The sequence below is a fragment of the Erpetoichthys calabaricus genome, chromosome 6 (genome assembly GCF_900747795.2).
Source record: "Erpetoichthys calabaricus chromosome 6, fErpCal1.3, whole genome shotgun sequence".
Classification (NCBI taxonomy): Eukaryota; Metazoa; Chordata; class Cladistia; order Polypteriformes; family Polypteridae; genus Erpetoichthys; species Erpetoichthys calabaricus.
Window position 1 is genome coordinate 215369794 of NC_041399.2, and position 15633 is coordinate 215385426.

The 15633-nt window shown below is 43.3% G+C and overlaps 1 protein-coding gene across 2 annotated transcripts in view; it reads left to right on the forward strand.

The window, feature by feature from the left end:
• Window positions 1-532: 532 nt before the first annotated feature.
• The window catches only part of mak (male germ cell-associated kinase), a 116879-nt gene continuing 101778 nt past the window's right edge, over window positions 533-15633 (forward strand). For both annotated transcript variants that reach the window (XM_051928981.1, XM_028790839.2), the window contains exon 1: window positions 533-660. The gene's annotated coding sequence lies outside the window, so the exon portion shown is untranslated. The remainder of the gene's footprint in view (window positions 661-15633) is intronic.

Consider the following 15633-nt stretch of genomic DNA (forward strand, 5'->3'; position numbering starts at 1 on the left):
GGAATTGCTGCCAAAGGTGCATCGACAAAGTACTGAGCAAAGGCTGTGAATACTTATGGACATGGGATTTCTCAGTTTTTTTATTTTTAATAAATTTGCAAAAACTCAAGTAAACTTTTACACGTTGTCATTATGGGGTGTTGTGTGTAGAATTCTGAGGAAAAAAATGAATTGAATCCATTTTGGAATAAGGCTGGAACATAACAAAATGTGGAAAAAGTGATGAAGCGCTGGGAATACTTTCAGGATGCGCTGTAAATCCGTGTGTGTTTGTGTAGCGTCACGTTGAGGGTTCATTCGTGACTTGGGCAAACCTGATGCAGCCGGGACAGACTCAAAAAGGCCCTAGCTAAGCGTGAAATCGTCCCGTGTAGAAAGTTGGCCACAGAACGGGGAAACGTTTCTCCCAGTAGCTGTCACCTGTGGACGAGTCCCGCCTTCTTTCCAGGCCACCTGCAAGAACAGCCGCATCCCAGCATGCACTACCACGTCATATCTGGCCCATCCCTCTGCACTCTCTGGTGGAGTTCCTTGTTGCCATGGAGACTGAGGCGCAGCGCTCAGAAACAGCAGGAAGCCGGCGACGGCGGCGCGCTCAGCCTCTCAGATAAGATCAGCGCTTAACTCAGACGGTGCGGGGCAGAAGAGCAGGTGCTGGGGGTAAGTGGGCAACTCGGGGGGGCGTGACATTGGCAGGTAGGGGGTAAATAGTGAGAAAGCCATCAGGTTAACGGCGGGGGACTAGAGAAAGAGAGCGCGAGCGACAAGGCAATTTGTACTAAAGTAAGTAAGGCGAACGAGGACTTTTGTGAGCAGTGCTGCCGTCGCCGCCGCAGTTAATTCACTTTTCCTAGGCGGCACGTCGCAGCTGTCTCATTTCTTATTTGTCGTCCGTTGGGACCAGAGCCATACTTCAGCATGAAGACTTTCACTCGGTCTGTCTTTTACCGGGCAAATCGACGCTTTTCTGACGAACAACGCGGTGAAGGAGTGTGAATGTGCCCTGCCACTGCTTATAGCCTAGCAACTGCCCATGTTTAATTGTTTGCTCGAAGTGGACAGAAGGTGGCTACGAAAATCCCAATTAGGATGTCGCAACCGTGTCTCTTAATCCTGGCACTGTTTGAGTAATGCTTGATGGTCGTAGCCTGTCAGTTAGACATGTTAAGAAGTGAGATTTACTTCTGAAATATTAAAAAAAAACAAAAAAGTGTGCGCTTTACACACAAGGCGATTTGTGAATTTGTGAATTTCCCCTTGGGATTAATAAGGTATCTATCTATCTATTTATCTATCTATCTATCCATTCTGTGCTGAGTTGTTCAGATTTGGCAGTTCTTTCGTTCCTTCTTTATTAATGTATGTAATATATATGTGTGTGTATATATATATATATATATATATATATATATGTGTGTATTTATTTGTCTGGTGCCTTTAACTCTTTACTTTATTGTGTAATTTAATTAGTGTGCCACCATTGATTTCCTTCTCAGAAAAAGGAGTGAGCGCCTCAGGTGAAGTGAATATTAAAATGGCAGTTATGTTTTACTGCCCAGTGGCAGGTCAACTGTCATTTTCTGTCTCACCTGTCTATGCTGAACACCATCACAGGGTGATTTAGAGCAGCGGTTCCCAAACTCAATCCTGGGGACCCCCAGAGGCTGCTGGTTTTTGCTCCAACCAACTTCAGTTTTGAATTGGACCCGTAAACCTAATTAAATGGGCTGTTATTTCCCAGTTTCTGTGTTTTGGGGTCAATGAAAAAATGATAAAAGTAAGTGTGTTAATATATTTTTAATACAAATTGAGCTGTTATTTGTGGATATGTTTTTTTGTCCTTTTTATTTATGTGTATCCTGATTTGACTTCTGCCTTTTTATTATTGACTCATTAGTGGGTCTGATGCAGAAGCAGTTGCAGCTTTTCATCATTTAGTGTTGTTCGGCTGGGTGTCTGCTTTGCCTCTTTTTAATTTTCACTATTAGGATACAATGAAGGGAGCAGACTACACAGGAGAAGAGGAAAATAATAGGAAAACAAGAAAAAAAGTTGCTCATTTAAAGCTAAAGCACAAAATATGAATATATCTAAATGTCTTATAATATAAAAATCATACTGCTGTGCTTTTCTGAATGCAGAATACAACAAGAAAAAAAGACCAGCTAACTAAAGGAGACCCATTTATTATCATGTGTTGTGAATCTGGTTGGGACAAAAACCTGCAGCCACAGAGGGTCCCCAGGAGTGAGTTTGGGAGCCACTGATTTAGAGGTTCAGTCGGTTTGTTTCTAAATTCCTGCAATATGAACACTAGCAGGGCCACCGCTCACAGGTGACAAGTGGAAGGCTTTCCTTGTATTTGAGATTCCTGCTTTTCTTTCATGGTAGGGTCCTCAGGGGACTCCATTCCCCTTTATACTCTTTATTAGGTAGACCTTAACAGAATGCACTGTCAGGTTTGACTGCTGTTGCGGTGTCAGTGTGTTCCTCTTTCTTTTGTCTTTGTAGCTCCAGGGAATTGGATTGAGGGCCAGAACAGGCAGGAGAGGACGTTACACTTTTATTAAGCACTATTCAGATAGATAGGAAAGTAAAATAAGATGTGAACGCCATACAACCGGCTACTGCTAGATGCTCAGTCTTTCCATGAGGCCCATTCCTTGTGTTGCCTGAAGGCTCAGCAGTAACTCCGAGTGGTCTTGTCTTCTTGATGAGCTCTTTAGCTGATCCTCTAAATCTCATCTTGGTATGATGTGATCATCCTGTCCCCAAGACAACTTTACATTTTTTTAATTACATTTCTTGTCTGCCCTTAGCATCAAGAGGCTATTATGAGACTTACTTGTATAAGAAGCACACGTCTGCCATCACCCAGAGTTTATAAAACTAAAAATCTTACTTGCTTACCTTATCTTATGCTGTTGGGATCATCAGCCACCGTCATTTGCTGGTGCTGAGCTGTCACCTGTTGCATGGCTGCACTCGAGTCCCAATTTTGTTATGCAATGGGTGTGGCAATGCCCTCTAATCGGTGCCCACTTGCAACCCACCCACCCCCCCCCCCCCCCCCCGTCTCCCTCTCCACTTGTTCCATGGTCATCCATCTCTTTCTGACTGCTTCATTGACATTTTCTCCTGACACACTTCTAGGTCTTCCCCTTGTCTCTTTTTCCTTCATCCTTCATCTCAAATATTATTTTGGGGGTCCTTGTTTCACCTCATTCTTATTCCACATCCTTACCAATGTAGCCTTTTTATTTCTATGGCTTCCACAAGTTTTTGCTTTTCCAGTTCTTTGTGGGTTCTTTTATTTCTTATCCTGTCTCTTTTAGTTTTACTTCACACTCATCTTAACTGCTGTTATTTCAGATCTTTGTTTCTCCAGTATTGGCCAAAAGATGCTCTTTGTTGTCCAAGACACAAGGCCTTATGTTTATTTATTTTTTTTGTAGCTTCTGTAAAATTTTAATTTCACCTTGGGGACAAATAAAGTATCCGCCTATCTATCCATTTGTCTATCTACCTCTCTCTCTATCTCTATCTATCTCTCTTATATAGTATCTATCTACTGTATCTATTATTATATAGTGCCTTTCACTCTGTCTGTTATTATATAGTGCCTTTCCTATCTATCTGTTATTATATACAGTAGTGCCTTTGTCTATCTATCTATCTATCTATCTATCTATCTATCTATCTATCTATCTTTCATTATATAGTGCTTTTCACTCTGTCTATTATTAGATAGATAGATAGATAGATAGGAAAGGCACTATATATCTATTATTATTATATACAGTAGTACCTTTATCTATCTATCTGATAGGAAAGGCACTATATATCTATTATTATTATATACAGTAGTGCCTTTATCTATCTATTATATAGTGCCTTTCCTATCTATTATTATATACAGTAGTGCCTTTATCTATCTATCTATCAATTATTATATAGTGCCTTTCACTCTGTCTATTATTATATAGTGCCTTTCCTATCTATCTATCTATATCGCCTTTCACTCTGTCAGTCTGTCTGTCCTCCAGCATATCGTGTTGGTACAAATATGGTTTTACTTGATGCATCTTCGCTTTCATACTTCATTCATTCTTTCTGTCTTTATTTCTATTTGATTATGTATTTTATTTATTCCGTTTCTGATTTCTTCATCTATTTTTTCCTTCTTCACTTCTGATTACCCCCAGGTACTCCTCCATTACTACATTTTTGTAGTTGTTTTCTATCTATCTTTCTTGTATCCACGTTGTCAGTTCTCTTTCTTGCTCTTCCCTTGTTCTTTTCTTTGTATTTTTTATCATATCTTTCTCTTCCAGCTTGCTTCTCCATGTTGTTAATTTCCTTTGTTGCTCACTTATCGCAGTTGGTGTTCTGGCGTCGGCATACATCAGATCCTTGGTCAATGTCGGTCTTAATTTGTAAAAACTAAAATCATGTTTCCAGAATCGTCAGCTTTAGCTTGTGCTGCTAACATCGTAATTGAGAGCCAACATACCGCAGGTTTGTTTGTCATATAAACCGCTTTTGTAACCGTCTGTGTCTTGTGGTCAAAGCTATCAGCAGAAACGCGAGTAGCCAAGCAGTGCCCGAGACTGACAGTGCAGCAGAGCTCGTTAGTCTTTCTACCTCGGAAGGTCTTCATGAAGCAAACGTCAAAGCGTTAAGAACACACTAAGTACATTTACATTATCCAAATATCAAGACGAATTCTTTTTAGTACAGAAAAGAATAAAAGCATCGTTTTTAAATATTACGACAAAAGAGATGAACGCTCCTCATTTCTCCAACCTAGGGGGGGTCACCCACAGCATCCTCTCCCCGCGTACCCAGCGTTCCCGGCTTTACAGAGCAAGGCGATTATTTGGATTGACTTTGTCATTGGGTTTGTCTGCTTTATGGAGTTGGGATGTGGTCTATTAGGTCAGACCCAGGGAAGCCAACGGTGCTTGTACATTTTATTGATGTATTGATTTATTATTGATTGGTTGGTTTTTCAGCTCATTTGCTTAATTAGAAGTCGATAATAGAACCTGTTATCTAAACGTATGGCTTGTTAGTATTTGAGTTCTCCCACCTCAACTTGTTCTTCTATTGTAGGCTTTTTTTTTCCCTTTCGGAACATTTTTCTCCAATTGATTTTTGGCCTGGCGCAGGTTAGCCGTTCTCAGTCCTTCCATTTTTCTCTCTCTTTTCTTCTTCTTTACGTTTACAGCATATGTAAGTGGAGTCCTGGTTGGGGTGGTGAATGGCTGGCTGTTTGTTATTTGCTTGTCATCAGTCTAATAAAATCAAGTTGGTTTGAGTTCCTCGCTGTGTGAATGCGGAGTTCTCGTTTGCCTGACTTTTCAATAATTCAGTAGCGTTGTTGTGATCGTCAGCCTTTATTTTCATTTACAAACTCTGAATACATTTCTATAATTTATGCATCAATTCTGGGGTCTTAGGAGTCAAGGATTGTGGATTTGTAAGTTTGTGTTGATCTACGTTTACATTACCAGACTGAAGGAACTCAAATCTGATTTTGTTTTTGTTTTTTTGCCTTAATCTGATGTGTTGAGGTCCGAGTCAACACAGAAATCCGATCTTTTCAAATCAGATCTGAGATGCTTTCATAGGTGGTCCTAGATCAGTTACGTGTTCATGCGACATGAATGTGAACGGTCAGATCTGAATTTCTGAATTTTATTTTTTGCCTGTACGGGTAGACTGAGCGCTGCCGTCATCAGTCAGCACCGGCCGATGTTCTCAGAGGAGGGCTGGGCGTCCCACCCAAGACAAAGGTGGAATCCTTGCCCAGCTGGGATAGACTAAATGGGGGCAATACCAGGACGGGATGCCTTATGAGTCCCATCCTGAGTGGGATGCCCGCAGATTACAAGAAAGAGAGTACGGCCGCGAGCAGTTCATCCAAATCGTATTATGGGATATCATCTCCTGTTGAATTCTGCTCTGTACTTGTAATGTTTCTATTGCACTATTATTTTGTATTGAGGATTACGGGTCCTGTTGTGTGTATTGTATTGTATCAACCACTTTCATAGAAGGCAGTGTCCCTCATATGGAGTCCCAGTTTGGACACCCGCAGGGTTGCATGGGAGTTGAAGTCTGGGGGTGTAGCACAGTAGGGGCAGTAGGGGGAGAACCTTCCTGGCTTTCTCATAATGTGGAAGTGCTTCCAACTGGCCATGTCATGTTAGAGTTAACATGCAATGTGTATGTCTCTGTTATGTGCCATTGGGTGTGGCATTTGTAAAAGCAGTGTTCGTTTGTGATGCACCATCTGTTGGAATGACATGAAATGCCCATGTCTGTTATATGCCATTGGGTGTGGAATTTGTAAAAGCAGTGTCCATGTTTGTGATGCATCATCTGTTGGAATGACATGCAAAGTGTATGTCTCTGTTATTTGCCATTGGTTGTGGGATTTGTAAAAGCAGTGTTCATGTTCATGATGATCCATCTGTTGGAATGACATGCAGTGTGTATGTCTCAGTTATATGCCATTGGATGTGGGATTTGTAAAAGTAGTGTTCATGTTTGTGATGTGCCATTTGTTGGAATGACATGAAATGCACATGTCTCAATCTCTCGTGTGGTAGAGAGAGAGGGGGGAGAGAAAGAAGAAGAAGTAGAAACACTTGTCTGATTGTTATACAAGGTGTTTTGTAATAAAAGTCCTTTTATTTGAACGCAGGACTGTAATCAAACCTGGGACGGTCCTCCTGGCCTTCACACCCCATTGCAGGCTCCTTTCTTGTACCCAGATATCTCTTGGTGTAATAGCTGCGCAAACAGTAAAAGTGAGCCGTCCTGCTTGGTTTGGATTCTTGACCTAATCACGTATAACTGACGATCTGTTTGCCGTCCTCCAGTGTAAAATGTGATGCATACACCAGTGCATCCATTTTTGTCGGTTTTAATGCCACAAGTCGTTTCACAAATCTGACGTTTTTTTGTTGTTGGTGATGCGGATGACTCCTGCACAAGCATATCGGTGTGCCCAGGCACGTTGGGTGTGCTCACATTACTGTTCGGTATGCAGGTCACTCGCTTGTACTTATGAATGTGAACCATCAAGATAGGCAAATACAGACAAAAAACTGGAATTGAGCAGCGAGGCTTGTAATGTGAATGTAGCTTTAGATTTCAGTGTGTTATGTGTTAAGAGTCCTAAAAGCCCTTCTGAAAATGCCCACTGGGGGTATGGAGTGGGTGTCTGGGATTTCCCATCATGCCGTGGCTAGATAGACTGGTAAATACAGAATCTTTGTAAAATAAAAAAAGATTTACGTTTCACAAAATGTGCTGTGCAGTACTGTGATGCTCTGAAGGGCCCAAAAGGCATAAAGGAGTTTCCTGAAACAATACAGCAATTCACGGAAAACGCCATCCCACATTACGAAATCCAGGTATGAACGTCGGAAGTGCAGAAAATCATGGGGTCGTCTGTCTAGGGGAGGACAGACTCGGATGAAATGTTGGGGCCTAATAAAAACTGAGAAGAATACACGTGTGATAGCACAAGGTTAACAACTGCTAAAGTTTCAGCCATTGGCTTCACAGCGATAGCCTCTGGTGAGCGGCCATTTTACAGCATCGGCTCCCTGTGAGGCGGTGCACTTGCCTCCTGAATGAGATGCCATCTTTAGGGAGCTCCTCGCTTTTGTTGCTCCCGGACTCGAAGGGACATGGTCAGGTACCCTCAGTGGGCTTCTTCTCAAAGCTGTGGGTGATAAGAGAGATACAAGAGTTGGTGATCAGGCCCCCCGGTCTCCTGAAGTGGTAGCACTTGTCTAAGGTAAGCCCAGGTGACCCTCGAATAAACACGCGTGACACGTGAAAGCATAAGGCACAGTAAAAAAACAAAACAAAAAAAAAAACAAAACAGTAGCGCATTCATGGTGAACCACCAGGAAGTGTGGGAGACCCTCTAGAGTTATAGGTGGAGGTTACTGCCTGGCGGTGATTGGCAGGTACCCAACCCCCTGGTGAAGGAACAGAACATCACGGAGTCATTGAAACATAAACATAATCAATAGCAAATGAAATGAATACATACAACAGAGACGTACAACAAGAGTTTGAACCCCAGGTGGTGAGGAACCCTGGGTGAAATCTAACAAAATCCTCTGGTGTGAGGGCTGCTGACTGTGACCGAGATCCAAGACGATGCTCTGCGTCACAGTATTTGGTTTATATTAGCAGGATGCCCTGACAAGATGGTATAACATTTTGGGGGACATTCGCTTAAAAAAAAAAAAAAAAAAGTTTGGCAACTCCATCTGTAACATTTGAACTGATCTGTGTTACTTGACTGATTACAGCTTAACATCAATGGAGTGTGTGATGTGCCATCTGCTGGAATGACAAATGCAATGCACATGTCTCTGTTATATACAATTTGGTGGGGGATTCGTAACGGCAGTGTTCATGTTTGTGATGTGCCATCTGTTGGAATGACATGCAATGCGCATGTCTCTGTTATATGACATTGGGTGGGGGATTCGTAAAGGCAGTGATCATGTTTGTCATGCACCGTCCTCTGGAATGACAAATGCAATGCGCATGTCTCTGTTATATGCCATTGGGTGTGGTCTTTGTAAAAGCAGTGTTCATGTTTGTGATACGCCATCTGCTGGAATGAAAAATGCAATGCGCATGTCTCTGTTATATACAATTTGGTGGGGGAGTCATAACAGCAGTGTTCATGTTTGTGATGTGCCATCTGTTGGAATGACCTGCAATGAACATGTCTCTGTTACATGCCATTGGGTGTGGGCTTTGTAAAAGCAGTGTTCATGTTTGTGATGCACCATCTGTTGGAATGACATGCAATGCGCATGTCTCTGTTGTATAAAATTTGGTGGGGGATTCATAACGGCAGTGTTAATGTTTGTGATGTGCCATCTGTTGGAATGACATGCAATGCGCATGTCTCTGTTATTTGACATTGGGTGGGGGATTCGTAAAGGCAGTGATCATGTTTGTCATGCGCCATCCGCTGGAATGACAAATGCATTGTGCATGTCTCTGTTATATGCCATTGGGTGTGGGCTTTGTAAAAGCAGTGTTCATGTTCGTGATGCGCCATCTGTTGAAATAACCTGCAATGCACATTTCTCTGTTACATGCCATTGGGTGGGGAAATTTGTAAAAGCAGTGTTCATGTTTGTGATGCACCATTTGTTGGAATGACCTGCAATGCACATTTCTCTGTTATATGCCATTGGGTGTGGGCTTTGTAAAAGCAGTGTTCATGTTCGTGATGCGCCATCTGTTGAAATGACCTGCAATGCACATGTCTCTGTTACATGCCATTGGGTGGGGGAATTTGTAAAAGCAGTGTTCATGTTTGTGATGTGCTATCTGTTGGAATGACAGAGACATAACCACTAGATGAACATACAGATAAACACACTGACATTTTTATCAAGGGGGATTGTGGGTAAGTGTATTGCCTTATCCCTTGAACTCAGAGGAAGGACATTTGGCGCAATTACTCTTCAAATTGTCCTCACAGCTGGCGCAGTGGTAGTGCTGCTGCTTTGCAGTAAGGAGACTGTGGAAGATTGTGGGTTCAGTTCCCGGTTCCTCCCTGTGTGGATAGCGCTTTGAGTACTGAGAAAAGCGCTATACAAATGTAATGAATTATTATTATTATTAAGGACATTTGTCAATTGTCGTTGAAATATTTGGAGTAGAAAGAGCTGACAACCTTTTTGTTCTTTACAAGGCTCCCACTGAAAAGCATTACCGAGTCCTCTAAACAGAGAAACATTCTGTGTGACTTTATTTATGTAATGGTGAACTTTTAAGCGCCTTGAGCATGGGAAAGGCGCTATATAAATAAAATGTATTTCTTATTATTTCAAATGTATTTATGTAGGGGTTCCTTCAGTTTGTATATTTTTCTTATTCCCTTGTCTGGCGTCCTCAGATTTTTCATTATGCCAGAGCAGCCATGAGGTTGTTTTCAACTGCCGACTTTAATAACTCCACATTTCTCGGACGCTACAATTTATCAGCACAGTACCAGGATGAGCCGCCATCAATCGTGGGCCGTTGCAGCCAACATATTTATTCTGAGACAAAGAGTTGAACTTTTTCAGGAATGTAATGAGCTGCCATTAGCAGCAGTCCAGCGATAACAGCAGAACATCAATGGATGGGATGTTACCGTCCCTTGAATTGGACTCGGCCGTCCATTAGAGGAGTTTCAGGCACCGTGAGCCGATCTGGGGGTCTGTTTAGAGCGACGTGATGTTATCAAGTGCCATTAAAACAGCAAGGATTTTATATTCTAGTAAGTTGTGTAATTACATTCTGCTGTCACCGCTACTGTGGGATACGACTCGTCTCATCTCATCTTCCTGGTGAGGGTTGCAGTGAAGATACAACTGATTGGTAAAAAAAATATTTTAATACAGCAGATTCAGAAAGTCTTCAGACCCCTTCATTTTCCGCACCCTTTATTGGGTTGTCAATTTCGTTTTAAGTCAACAAGTTTGCTGTTTTATGCTCAATAACCTAGAATGACAAAGTGAGAATGTGTTTTCAGAAAGGTCTTCAAGTTTATGAAGAATCAAAATCTCTCAATCCTAGAGGCTTTCAGACCCTTCATTGAGGCACTCCAACAAGTGGTGCTTTAATTCTCCTTCAGATGTTTCTAGAACTTGATTGGAATTCACCTGTGGATACCTGAATTGATGAGATGTCATTTAGAGAGGTCCGTGTGTCCCTGTGCATAGAAGATCCAGCAATTCAACAAAAGCCAAACCATGAAGTCTAAGGAGCTCACAGTGGACCTCCACGGTCAAATTGTGGTGAGGCACAGATCAGGGCAAAAGGGGATAAAACCATCTGGAAAGCTTTGAATTTTCTCAGACCTCCACAATTGTGAAATGGAAGAAAGTTGGCTGTCCAGACAAAGTAAGTAACTGTGGAAGAAGGGAGCTCAGATGGGAGAACCCATCAGCAGCACTCCATCATTCAGGCATTTATGTGGCAATGGCTTGACGGAAGCCACTTTGAGTGTTCCCAGGACTCCATAATTGAGAAATGGAAGAAATCTGAAACCACCAGGACTCTTCCTAGAGTTGTCCGTCCAGCCAAATAAAGGGACTGGGCCAGAAGGGCCTCGGCCAGAGCTGAGATGGGAGAACCTGTCAGAAGGACGGCCATCTTGGCAGCACCCCATCAATTGGGTGTTTATAGTAGAGTAGCTTGATGGGAGCCACTTTAGAGTAAAAGACGCATGACGGATTAAAGGACCCCGAGAACATCGAAGGAGAAAGATTCTCTGGTTTGATGAGACCATCCCCGTTACTGCCAAAGGAGATCCTACTCTGTTGGGCCCTTGAGCAAGGCCCTTAACCTGCAAGTGCTCCAGAGGCACTCGCTATACAATGGCTGACCCTGCACTCTCACCCCAAGGGGTATGTGAAAAACTTATACAATTTCTTGTAGCAGGAGTTTGTTAGACGGAATAAAGAACAAAAAACCCTTCAGGCAGAACTCCAACGGTGATGTCTGGTGAAGACCATGCCCTGCCCGTCACCTGTCATGTATCCTGGTGGCAGCATCACGCTATGGAGGGTGTCACACACGTGTAATTGGGAGACATCTGAAAGGCCTTAAGAATAGTACTACCGCGCCAAACCAGGGGGTGGCGAGCTGCACTAACTCTCCTTCTCAGTCTTCTGCAGACCATCCACGGGAAATCTCCCACCTGGTCAGAATTCAGGTCCTGTCCCTGTTTCTTCTGGGCTTTCATCCTGCCGACTACGCCACTGTCACAAAAGCAGACTGTAGACATAAACAGGTTTGGGGCAGCCACCTGTATGTTTTTCTTGGCTGCAAAGGAGAAGGAATTGCTTGTGATGTTCACAGGTTTAAATCCAAAAGAGAATTGATTGTAAAAGGAAAAGATGGCGGCTTTAAAGCCCGAGACAGGAAGTGACGTCATCAAGGCCGGAAACCGGAAGTGACGTCGTCTATGGTGCCAGAACCTGAAGTGATGCGTTTGGGACCAGAAGTGACGTCATCTGTGGCGCTAGGACCTAGCGAGATTTCCCGTGGATGGTCTGCAGAAGATTGAGAGAGAGAGTTAGTGCAGCTCACCACCCCCTGGTTTGGTGTGGTAGTACTACGCTTAAGGCCTTTCAGATGTCTCCCAATCACATGTGTGTGACAAGGGACATGTAGGACTGGTCAGAACTGAGAGAAGCAGGAATGCAGCCAAACAGAGAGAGAGAGAGAGAGGTCCTCGAGTAAGACCTGCTCCGGATTGCACGTGACCTCCGACTGGAGGGAACGGTCACCTTTCAGCACAACAATGGCCCAAAGCGTACGGCCAACACAATGCTTTGGGCCATTGTGGCTTTGGGACAAATCTGTGACTGTCCTTGAGTGTGGCCCAGGCTTAATCCTCCTAGAATATGTGAGGAGAGACCTGAAGATGGCCATTTTAAAGACGTGTCTTCTCCAATCTAACGGAATTTGTGAGGATCTGTCCGGAAGAATGGGATCCAGGGGTGCAAAGCTTGTAGAGACTTCACCCCAGAAGCTGCAATTGCAGCCAAAGGGGCTTCTACAAAGTACTGAAGGAAGGATTTGAATAGTTCTATGGATGACAAAGTACGGGTTTGGATTATTAATACATTTTATTTTCTGAAAATATGGTTTTAGTTTGTCATTATGGGTTATGGAGTGTAGATTGTTGGGCAAAACGGCACATTTTTTTTCAGATTAGATCTGAATCTACAATATAATAAAGAGTGCAGAAAGTGACGGGGTCTGAATCCTGAATCCACTGCAAGTGCCCCTCTTTGAAAAAGTAAATTAAACAAAAACAAATTATTAGCTTTTAAAACAGTTGGCGAAATCTCCAAAATACCCCTCAGTGTCTCACCTTGTGCGTGTTTCCAATTCTTTTTCTTTTATTGTTCTTTTTCTTAGTCTCTTTGGCTAACACAAAGAGTGAAGGCCATTTCTTCAATGTTAGTAAAGCACGTCCTGTGCCCGGCCATTGTGTTGACTGTATAAATAAATAAAGCCAGTGGCGCCCGATTGCCTTTTCCTTTTATTTACCCAGCTGGCGTACGTTGAGCCAAGCAAACAGTAAAAGTGAGATGGCCAACAAGTCAAATACGGCAATGCATGGAAAGCTCGATGCCTTCTCACCCGTTCAGAGCATAAAGAGACAACAACGTAAGTGTGGCCCTGAAGCCAGCCGACCAGCGCTCGCTTTTTAAAGATGGCTTACACAGAAGCTGGCAGCCACCACAAGGCTCCCAAAGGGATGACGAGTAACTACTCAGATTTTCCAGCTGCTTATCATCATTAAGTTTCTCCTGGTGTGGACAGGTGGAAGGAACGCAAGATCTGACTGTACAGTCGTGGCCAAAGGCACAAATATTAATTTTCACAAAGTTTGCTGCTTCGGTGTTTTTAGATCTTTTTGTCAGATGTTTCTCTGGTGTACTGAAGTAGAATTACAAGCAGTTCAGACGTTTCAAAGGCTTTTATTGACAATGACATGAAGTTTATGCCAGGGCTGTGGAGTCCGTAGATAAATCGTCAGACTCCTTAGTTTCCGGTACTTCTGACTCCGACTCCTCTGTATTTGTATTTTCATTGTTGATTAAAAGAAGGCAACATCCACGTCATTTAACCACAGAACTACTGGCTAGGAAGCTGACTCTCTACTGTATTGTCCAGTTTGAACCCCTGAACACACCTCAGGCCATAGCTCACACCTCCACCTCTATCATGACACTTGTTTACACTCATATTAAATCTGAAATAAAATGAAAACACTTTTTGTAATGTACCATAATCCAGATTACAATATGTGAATGTCGGGTTGTATAATCGCTTGGCTGAACTTCACACTTGCAGTAACACAACTGTGCACTGGGCTTTATTCTTACATCAGAGAAGTACTTCTTTAGGACTATTGTTTGTGAAATGGGACATTGGATATTGCTGTATTTTTTAAATTTATAAGGATTTGGAGTCACTACATTTTTGCCGACTCCGACCCCGACTCCAGGTACCCAAAATTGTCTCCAACTCTACAGCCCTGGTTTATGTAAAGAGTCCAGATTTGCAGTGTTGGCCCTGCTTTCTTTTTCAAGACCTCTGCAATTCGCCCTGGCAGGCTGTCAATCAACTTCTGGTCCCAATCCTGACTGATGGTCGCCGTCCATTCTTGGATAATCAGAATTGGTGGCTTTTCGTTTGTCCTCCCGCCTCTTGAGGATTGACCAGAAGTTCTCAGTGGGGAGTTTCCTGGTCATGGACCCCAAATGTCAATGTTTTGTTCCCCGAGCCATTCAGTTCTCACTTTGGCCTTATGACCTGGTGCTCCATCATGTTGGTCACCAAACTGTTTTTGGATGATTGGGAGAAGTTGCTCTCACAGGATGTTTTGGTCCCATTCTTTATTCCAGGCTGTGTTCTTAGGCCAAATTCTGAGTGAGCCCTGCACTGCCTTGGCTAACATGAATGGTCTCAGGATGCTTTAATGTTGGCCTGACACAGGACTGATGGTAGCACCACTCACCTTTTCTTTTTTTCCAGATGCCCCAAACAATCAGAAAGGGGATTCATCAGAGACTATGACTTGACCCCAGCAGTCCAATCCCAGAAAATCAGTCTGTCCCTACTGTTTTTGTTGGTGGCTTCTTTGATGCCCCTTCTTGACACCCACCAGGCCATCCTCCACAAGTCTTAGCCTCACTCACACCTGCCTGCTGCCATTCCTGACCAAGCTCTGCACTGGTGGTGTCCCCCGATCCCGAGCAATGAATTAAGAATGGGACCAAAACATCCTCCAAGAGCAACTTCTCCCAACCATCCAAGAACAGTTTGGTGACCAACATGATGGAGCACCGGGCCATAAGGCAAAAGTGACAACTAAGGGGCTAAGGGAACAAAACATCAAAATTTGGGGTCCATGGCCAGTAAACTCCCCACTAAGAACTTGTGGTCGATCCTCAAAAGGCGGGTGGAGAAACAAAAAGCCACCAATTCTGATTATCCAAGAATGGGCGTCGGCCATCGGTCAGGATTGGGTCCCAGAAGTTGATTGACAGCCTGCCAGGGCGAATTGCAGAGGTCTTGAAAAAGAAAGAAGGGCCAACACTGCAAATATGGACTCTGCGGATGAACTTCATGTCATTATCAATAAAAACCTTTGAAACTTCTGAACTGCTCGTAATTCTACTTCAGTACACCAGAGAAACATCTGACAAAAAGATCTAAAAACACTGAAGCAGCAAACTTGGTGAAAACAAACACTTGGGTCATTCTCACAACTTTTGGCCATGACTGTATGAAGTGTCAGGGGTGCCCACCGGGTCGCCCTCTTTAAGTGGAGGGGCAAACCACAAAACAAAGTAAGCACTTGAGGTCCCAACCTTTCACATAACGAAAGTGACCCTTTTGAGTGGGGTCACAGCACCGGAGCGCCATCCTCTGTGCAGTCGGGGTCTAAATGAGGCGCCACGGGTGGGTGTCAGATTCTAGTAGCTTCTCTGGGTTAGTTGCCCTCCAGGTGTCTTCTCGCTGCTGTGGAGGAGGAGATAAAAAAGAGAATATTCTTAGTTGCAG